Source organism: Mustela lutreola, chromosome 7, assembly GCF_030435805.1.
Source record: "Mustela lutreola isolate mMusLut2 chromosome 7, mMusLut2.pri, whole genome shotgun sequence".
NCBI classification, from domain to species: Eukaryota; Metazoa; Chordata; class Mammalia; order Carnivora; family Mustelidae; genus Mustela; species Mustela lutreola.
This window is the reverse complement of record NC_081296.1, coordinates 114930133-114938613: the sequence shown is the minus strand read 5'-3', so window position 1 is coordinate 114938613 and position 8481 is coordinate 114930133. Positions and strand designations below refer to the sequence as shown.

General features: G+C 39.4%; 1 long non-coding RNA gene across 1 annotated transcript; it reads right to left on the bottom strand.

The window, feature by feature from the left end:
* Nucleotides 1–473: 473 nt before the first annotated feature.
* LOC131836653 (uncharacterized) lies at nt 474–8269 on the bottom strand. The gene is made up of 2 exons (XR_009355707.1): nt 8129–8269; nt 474–1151 (listed from the first exon to the last, which is right to left on the bottom strand). It is a non-coding gene; the product is annotated as an uncharacterized LOC131836653 (long non-coding RNA).
* Nucleotides 8270–8481: the final 212 nt, after the last annotated feature.

Here is an 8481-nt window from a genome sequence, read left to right as displayed (position 1 = left end):
AAAACTTGTTTGTACCTGTCTATAAAAACCCGGCACCACCCCAGCTGGGTGTGCTCAGCTAGCAGGAGCTGCTGACCACCCGCAGGCGCGCGCTGACCACCCGCAGGCGCCTGCGTAACAATAAAGAACCTCTTGCTGATTGCATCCAGTGGCAGTGTTGGATTCTTGGGTAAGGGGATCCGCGGGTCTTTCAGAATACTCAGATGTCTGAGGAACATCTAAGTGACTATATTCAAAAAGCAGCCAGGTATGTGGAAGAGATAGCTGGAGTTTCTATCATAGCACTTACTTTCCTGAAGAGCAATTATCTCCTTACGTTAATGTGTCTTGCACCAGTCTTGGAGATCCTTAAGTACAAAAAAATTACCTTATTTCTGTCTATATTCCCAGGACCAACTCAACACCTGGCAAGGAATAGGTACTCAATCATGGTTGCTCACTGAATGAAGAAATGAATGCATAAACCCTACACATTATTTTTAGGCAATATTTATTTGTGGGTACATTTTTATAATGAAGTTAACCACATTTGACATGGAGAATGCCCAATTGGAATTAATAAGAAATCTGAATCACTGAATATTTGTTCATGTATACAGTATTATTGTCCTCAGGATTGTCATGATACAAATAAATGAACAGGAAAAAGTTGCCCCAATTGTTAAGTCATGTATTGAATAGATAAGGATAATTAGAAATCATTGCACTTGTGCATACAACTGTGTACAAAAAGGATATTGCCAAATAAATTGAAGATAACAGGCTTGTCCAAATGAGTTAAACATTCACCTGAATCCCCTTATCTTAGATGCACAATCCATTTTCCTGGAAATGATTTGCAGAAGTAACCTTAGCCAGGATCCATACTACCAACTCTGAACTGTGGCAGAATAAATTAGATGTTACAAAAGAGCATTACAAAGTGTAGATGTTGGCTTTGACCTTCAGGAGAGTCAGGTCTCTTTCTGAAACTACAGGTCATGGGCTTTGCTTCTGTCACCAGTGGGAGAGGCCATGCTGGGTTCCAGGCTCCCCACACACATTGCATACTGCTGGGTTTGCGGTTGGGAGGGAATGAGGCTAGTGACCGCTGCAGTTCACCATCTGTATTCTGGTAACTGAGACACCATCAGAAACCTTTCTTCTTCTTTCTATATCGAAAAAAGGAAGAAGCAGTGAGAAGCTAGAGAAAGTGAGACGGCTACTTTGAGTAGCAGTCATGAAACTTGTATTTTTAGAAACATTTTAATTTTGTCAAGCAACAATAACAAAAACTAAAATACACAGATAAGAAAAAAAAGTGAAATGAAATCATTCTCAATTCCACTGTGTAGAGGTAAATTCTGACAATTTGGAATAAACTCTTTAATCATTGGCACACAAATGGCTATAGACTAAATGTTTGTGTCTTCCAAAAGTCATATATTAAAATCTAATCCCCAGTGTGATGGTCTTTGAAGGTGGTTAGGTCATGAGAGTGAAGCCCTGATGAATGGGATTCATAGAGACCTCAGACTGCTCTCTTGTCCTTTCCTCCATGGGAGGACACAGCAGGAAGACAGGCAACTATGAACCGGAAAGCAGGCTCTCACCAGACAGTGAATCTGCCAGCACCTTGATCTTGGGCTTCCCAAAATTCAGAACTGTGAGAAATAAGTAGTGTTTATAAGCCACCTAGTCTGATATTCAGTTATAACAGCCTGAACAGGCTAAGACACAAATATGCATATTTAAAAGTATTTTTATACTATACCTACTGAACTATAATCTACTTTTTCCATGTAAAATATATCATGAATAATCTTCCATGTCAATACATGGTTGCATTATTGATGGCTATATGATATTCTATTTTATAAATTCACCACCATTTATTTGACTAAGCACCCACAGAGAAATGCTGGGCTCAGCTCCAATTTCTCACTATTACATACATAGGAGGAACCATCAGCAACTGATTATTTTTTTAAAGTTTTTATTTATTTATTTACTTGAGAGAGAGTGAGAGAAGGAGAGCATGAGAGGGGGGAGGATCAGAGGGAGAAGCAGACTCCCCCCTGAACAGGGAGCCTGACACGGGACTCCATCCTGGGACTCCAGGATCATGACCGGAGCTGAAGGCAGTCGCTCAACCAACCAAGCCACCCAGGCGCTCTCAGCAGCAAGTTGTACTTCAAGTACTTGTAATAAGATATTGGAGCAGTCTGTGGGAAAGACGGAATAAGGATGTGAAGGGGCCCAAGGGAGAGTAGTATTTATGCAATGATATTGTTCTCGATCTATAAAGGACATCAGTTAACGGGAATGAAGTGGGGAAGGATGGTAAAAGGTGGGAGAAGACAAGAAAGGGTGAAATGACAGGTCTGGAAAGAGAAAGAAACACAGACTATCAGGTGAGAGACAGATAAGAAAAGAAGCAATGTGACTAGAGTAAATAGAAAGGACCAAATAATCATCAGGTTTACTCAAGAAAAAAGTTTTGTGATTACCACCAAAAACGACAGTGACATTTATACCATGCAAATGATGACATATCATTGAGTGAATGAAAAGGGGGGACAAATTCTTCAAAACCCAAAGGGGACTTTGATTACCAAGGCAGATATAGAGTAACCTTTAAAAAAGTCTGAAACAAAGGAAAAAGAGTAATTAAGGATCTCATTCTACGTCACTTAATTCACCAACCTACACACATGTGCACAGAGTATGTTGAACATTGTCTTTAAAATATATATATTTATTTAAAATATATATCTTATCTCTGATGCTTTTAATCCTGTTTTCTTTTATGGTGATTGACAGGAGTTAAAATATTTTTCATCATTGCTTTGCATCACAGCCCCACAGAAAACAAGAGGAAGGAGTTAGCTTCCCCTTTCTCCCTATTATTGTGCCTACTTCCTGTTTTAGAAAAATTGAGGTGTGAACAGCCACTTTCTCTTGAACATTACTCTTCCGTATATTTGGGGAGTAGGGTGGAGTATATATTTGCAGGAGCTGGAAGATGGTCTCTATTACAAAACTTCCTATATACACTTGTAGGGAACCATAAAAGTAACTTGTATCATGAACACCACTTATGTACATATTAGAGTGAATTCAACATTTATAAACAGTCAACTTCTAGAAAGAGAACATTAATATATCATGGAAATCTGCGAGGCACAAATGAAATTATTTATGTGAAGTATTTGGCAAACTGTAGAGATCTATATAAGTGTAAGGTCTTTTTAATTATTGGGACTCCATTACACTCCAGCATCAGAAGAATCTTACTAAAGGCAGAAATGTCTGCTATTTTTCTATACCCAGGAGTTGGAATGAGGGGAATATATCCACAAATAACCTTGCCCTTTGTTCTCCCCAGTACGATCTTTTGCATGGACAGAAAAGTTAGGAAAATGCCTTTTCCTTTGTTATAAGAAATGGTCAGGTTTTGGGTGCATGGGTGACTCATCTTTTAAGCATCTGCCTTCGTCTTAGGTCGTGATCCCAGGGTCCTCGGATCCAGTCCTGCATAGTTCTCCCTGTTCAGTGGGAAGCCAGCTTCTCCTCCTCCCTCTGCCTCTCCCCGAGGTTGTGCTCTCTCTTGCTCACTCTCTCAAATAAGTAAAGTCTTAAAAAAGAAAAAAGAAAGAAGGAAAATAAAAGAAAGGGAAAGAAAAGAAAAAAAAGAAACGGTCAGGTTTGCCTTATTTTTACTGGAAAAAGAAAGAGAAAGAAAGAAAGAGAGAAAGAATGAAAGAAAGAAAGAAGAATGAAAGAAAGAAAGGAAGAAAGAAAGTCTGGTTTGATTAATCACATCCTGTGTGGGCTCTGTCCTGTGTCACTGACACACATCAAGCAAAGGAGGAGAATGAATGGGTCATTGCTTCCAATGCTCCTAAGGGCACTTTAATTAAAGCACTAATGCTACATGCCCAACAAGTTTAGCATGACTCAGCAAGATTCGTCATTACGCCATCGCGGCCCAAGAGTATATGAGCATGTCCAATCACATGACCCTGGAGGATAGGGGGTACCAAACCAGATAGCGTTCGGTCGACCGCTTGCTCCCATCAGTCCTGTTCCTGAAGAACAATCAGAGATGCTGCGCAGAGGGAGAGCAGCGTGGACGGCCATGGGTCCTCTTCACATTTCTCTATCATGTTGCCTTGTAGCTAGATGAGAGTGTGCCAACCACCTTTGCAGAGCTGGTGGAGGCAAATCTCCTCAAAGATTCTGATTTGTGTCTGCCACTGGGAGAAGGCTTTTATTCTGTTCATATGCATTTATTTTTTATTTTTTATTTTTTTTACCACGGAGGATTGATGAATTCATTGTACACATGAATGAGTCCAAAGTATTTTAAGTGAAAAAAAGCTCTGAGCCACACCTTCCTCAACTTCACTCTACCTCATCATTTTTTCATAGAATTGACATAATTTAGTACTTTCTGAGCTTTCTGTTCTTGCTGAAAGCATAAGTACTGTATGTATAATTTGCTTGCCTTGTCATTTCTGCAATCTTTTATGCATACGGTTCAGGCATCCTGTTTGCTTCGTGTGTGCAATGCCAACTTACTTACTGTAAAAAATGTACTTCTTTATTCTTCTGGAAAATTAAATATAACACAGAGATTTAGGCTGTTCCAGTATTCTAGTCTATCACAGAGGCTGCTGCTGAATACTTTAACACAGTGTCAGGGGATTTCACAATTCTGCTTGCTTTTTGGTTTTATTTTTATACTTTTTAAAAAAGTCATATTGTTTAATTGCTACAGTACAGGGTAGAAGGACATTTTTAGTGTCTAAATGATGCACAGCATCTTTACTCACTTTGGAAGTTTAAAATTGGCCGATTCTAAAAGTGGGGAGGTTCAAGAAAATGAATGTGTATGGTTAATTGTATTTTTTATGGCTCAGGTTTTTGTTTCAGATGTATTAAGGACTCAAGAACAAACCTATATTTAACTGCTTCAACAATTCTGGTATTTAAATTTTTTTTTTTTTTTTTTTAAGATTTTATTTATTTATTTGACAGAGAGAGATCACAAGTAGGCAGAGAGGCAGGCAGAGAGAGAGAGAGGAGGAAGCAGGCTCCCCGCTGAGCAGAGAACCCGATGTGGGACTCGATCCCAGGACCCTGAGATCATGACCTGAGCCGAAGGCAGCGGCTTAACCCACTGAGCCACCCAGGCGCCCTGGTATTTAAATTTTTTAAAAAAGATTTTATTTATTTATTTTACAGAGATCACAAGTAGTCAGAGAGGCAGGCAGAGAGAGAGAGGGGGAAGCAGGCTCCCCGCTGAGCAGAGAGCCCGATGCGGGGCTCGATCCCAAGACCCTGAGATCATGATCTGAGCCGAATGCAGAGGCTTAACCACTGAGCCACCCAGGTGCCCCGGTATGTATGTATGTATGTATGTATGTATGTATGTATTTATTTTAAAAGAAAGAATTTTTCTTTTCTTTTCTTTTTTTAAAGATTTTATTTATTTATTTGACAGAGAAAGATCACAAGTAGGCAGAGAGGCAGGCAGAGAGAGAGAGAGAGAGGGAAGCAGGCTCCCTGCTGAGCAGAGAGCCCGATGTGGGGCTCCATCCCAGGACCCTAAGATCATGACCTGAGCCAAAGGCAGTGGCTTAACCCACTGAGCCACCCAGGTGCCCTGGACCCAGTATTTATTAAAATTATTTGTTGGTTTTATGTGGGAGCTTCATAACCTGCATGATATTACTCATATGCATGTGTAGGTTTAGCTTTGAATGTGGAAAGGATGTTACTTGGTAAACTCATTTTTCTTTTGCTTCTTAGAATTTTTGTATCCAGCTCAAAAATCACTAATATCTGCTCCCTTAGGTATCTGTTGGACTTGACATTCATATTTCTCCCCCACTTTTTTGTCAGTAAACTTGATACATGCATGGAAATGTCATCCACACAAATTCACTCTTCTATGTAGCAGAGTTGTTTGTTTGTTTTTTTTTTTAATCTCCTTCCACTTGATTTTTCTTATAGCCTTGCAGCTCATTCTGTGATATGCTTAGCCCTCAGAGGAACCACTGTGGTAGATACAGTCTGAAATTCTAGATGTACATTGATTTCTGACCCTTTGGAAAATATAGTCCTTGAGAAGTTCAGTTGAAACCCACACAAACTTTCAAATGCTAGATGGTTTCAAGTTCAATATCTTTTCCTTTGAAGTTGTTGCTAAGAAATAATTTGAGTAACAAGTCTAGTCATCACCATATCCTGATAACCCACCAAGAAGATAAATTACTTCCTGTAAGTTACAACATTTTGCCTCCTCCTACACCAGTTCATTATATTACCCAGTTGTCTTCTAAGTAAATGATGTCTCTGAAAATAGTTAAATGGAATCCCGTGTAAAATACAAGTAGTCACCTAAGTACAAAGTCACATAGTATTTAGAAATAAATAACTAATAAATAACTAAACACTAGTAAAACTAATAAATAAATAACTAAACACAACCTTTTCTCCCTTTAAACATGTCAGTTATTGAAGCTTTCTATGACATCCTGGTCCTAACAGGAACCTCACAGAACCATGTAATCCATTCTCAGACATCTGGACAGACTGGCTAGCATTAAGGAAATCTCTTACAAAGAGGCCAAGGTTCCTTGGTGACTTTTACAGTTTTGCTTTGTTTATGGCTCGGTTTTTTTCCTCTCAGCTGAATATATCTGCTTGAGAATATTGGGTGAATGACAGGGTTCCCCCTAAAGGAGCAGAAAAGAGAAAAATTTGCCAAGACAAACTTACCGGGGACTACTGCCATATTTTAATTTGGCATTTGTTTTCAGACCATGCAATATAAGAGCAGACAGGACATGCCCATTATTATGAAATTATGTAAACGTGGCTTTAAAAATACCTTCTAATGGTTCTGTAGCTTGGCTACTGTTCCCTCTCTACCCACTCAGAAATGGAGCTATCATGACTTTTTTCTACCAGCTATGAATCAATCCCCATTGAGGAGTAACCTGACAATTGGTCCATGTCACAATAATCTAGACCATGTACGTGTTTTCAGAATGGAACAGACAGGTCATTTAATAAATAGCAAGTCTGTTTCTTCAGTGTTCCAGTAAGTTGTGCAGGACTAGACTACATCACAACTGTGTGCACTTCTTACCATACAGTTCCTTTTTACCCGTTGGAATCCTTTCATGGCTTTTCAGTGTCCAGATCTGATGTAGCAATTCCCTACGATTATACTTTTTGAGAAAGTTTAGCTTTTGTGCTTGTTTTCTGTAATTTAGTTACTTCATTGTTCAAAAAGTGTTTTACTCTGATATCCTGTATTTCTAAGACCAATTTATTCACTTTGGTCATATCTGTTGTTGTCATAAAAAGCATTGCATTTTTATCCTAATGTGAATTTATCTAATTTATTCTTCTCATTTCAGGGTTAAAAAAATACTGAGCCCAGAGAAACTAAGTGAGCTCTGCGTCGTTAATAGACCCTGTGCTAGACAGAGCTGAGACTGCAGCTTTCTGATTTCTGGTCTAGGACTTTTTTTTGAGAGTGGGGAAGACTTTTCATTACCACTAAAATAATAAGCAGGGGTGCCTGGGTGGCTCAGTGGGTTGGGCCTCTGCCTTCAGCTCAGGTCATGGTCTCAGAGTCCTGGGATCGAGCCCCACATGGGGCTCTCTGCTCAGCGGGGAACCTGCTTACCCCTATCTCTCTGCCTGCCTCTCTGCCTACTTATGATCTCTCTCTCTGTGAGAGAGAGAACCTGCTTACCCCTATCTCTCTGCCTGCCTCTCTGCCTACTTATGATCTCTCTCTCTGTGAAATGAATAAATAAAATCTTTTTAAAAAATAAAATAAAATAATAAGCAAAAACTATTTACATTTAGAGGAATATAGTGTTGTACCATATAACTTGCTAGTAATCAGCCTGGATCTGTATTTGAAACAAGTATGTTCCCATTTATTTTCTCCTTCCAGAGAACTCCAAGAATACAAAGGAACTCCCACCAATCTTGCTTAAATCTCATTAGGAAGAATTTCAGAAAAAATCATTCAAATATTCAGTACTGGGAAATTCAAGCTATATCAGCATAGTAGACAGTTTTTTGAGAAAACCAGAAGGATTTAATGAGGAAAACCTACCTTGAACAGGTGTCCTCCATGATACTGGGAGTTTCCATTTGTAAGGGCAAAGAGCTCATGCCTGCCAGTACCTTGGCACTTGCTATTCCCTTCCACTGGACAGATTTTCCCCAGATCTTTACAGAGCTCCCTCTCAATGACTGCTACTCAAATCTGCTTTATCAGAGAGGTCTTCTCTGACTGACCACAGTCAAATAGCTCCCCATCTACCCAACCACCCACCCATCCAGGCAGTCATTCAGTTGGTCTGGGTTAACTTCCATTGCAGTCTGTCTTGCTTCTTTCCTTATCTGACTTGGTTCCTCTCTGAAGGGTTGGTTTTCTTTAATATACAATCAAACAAAAAAATTTAA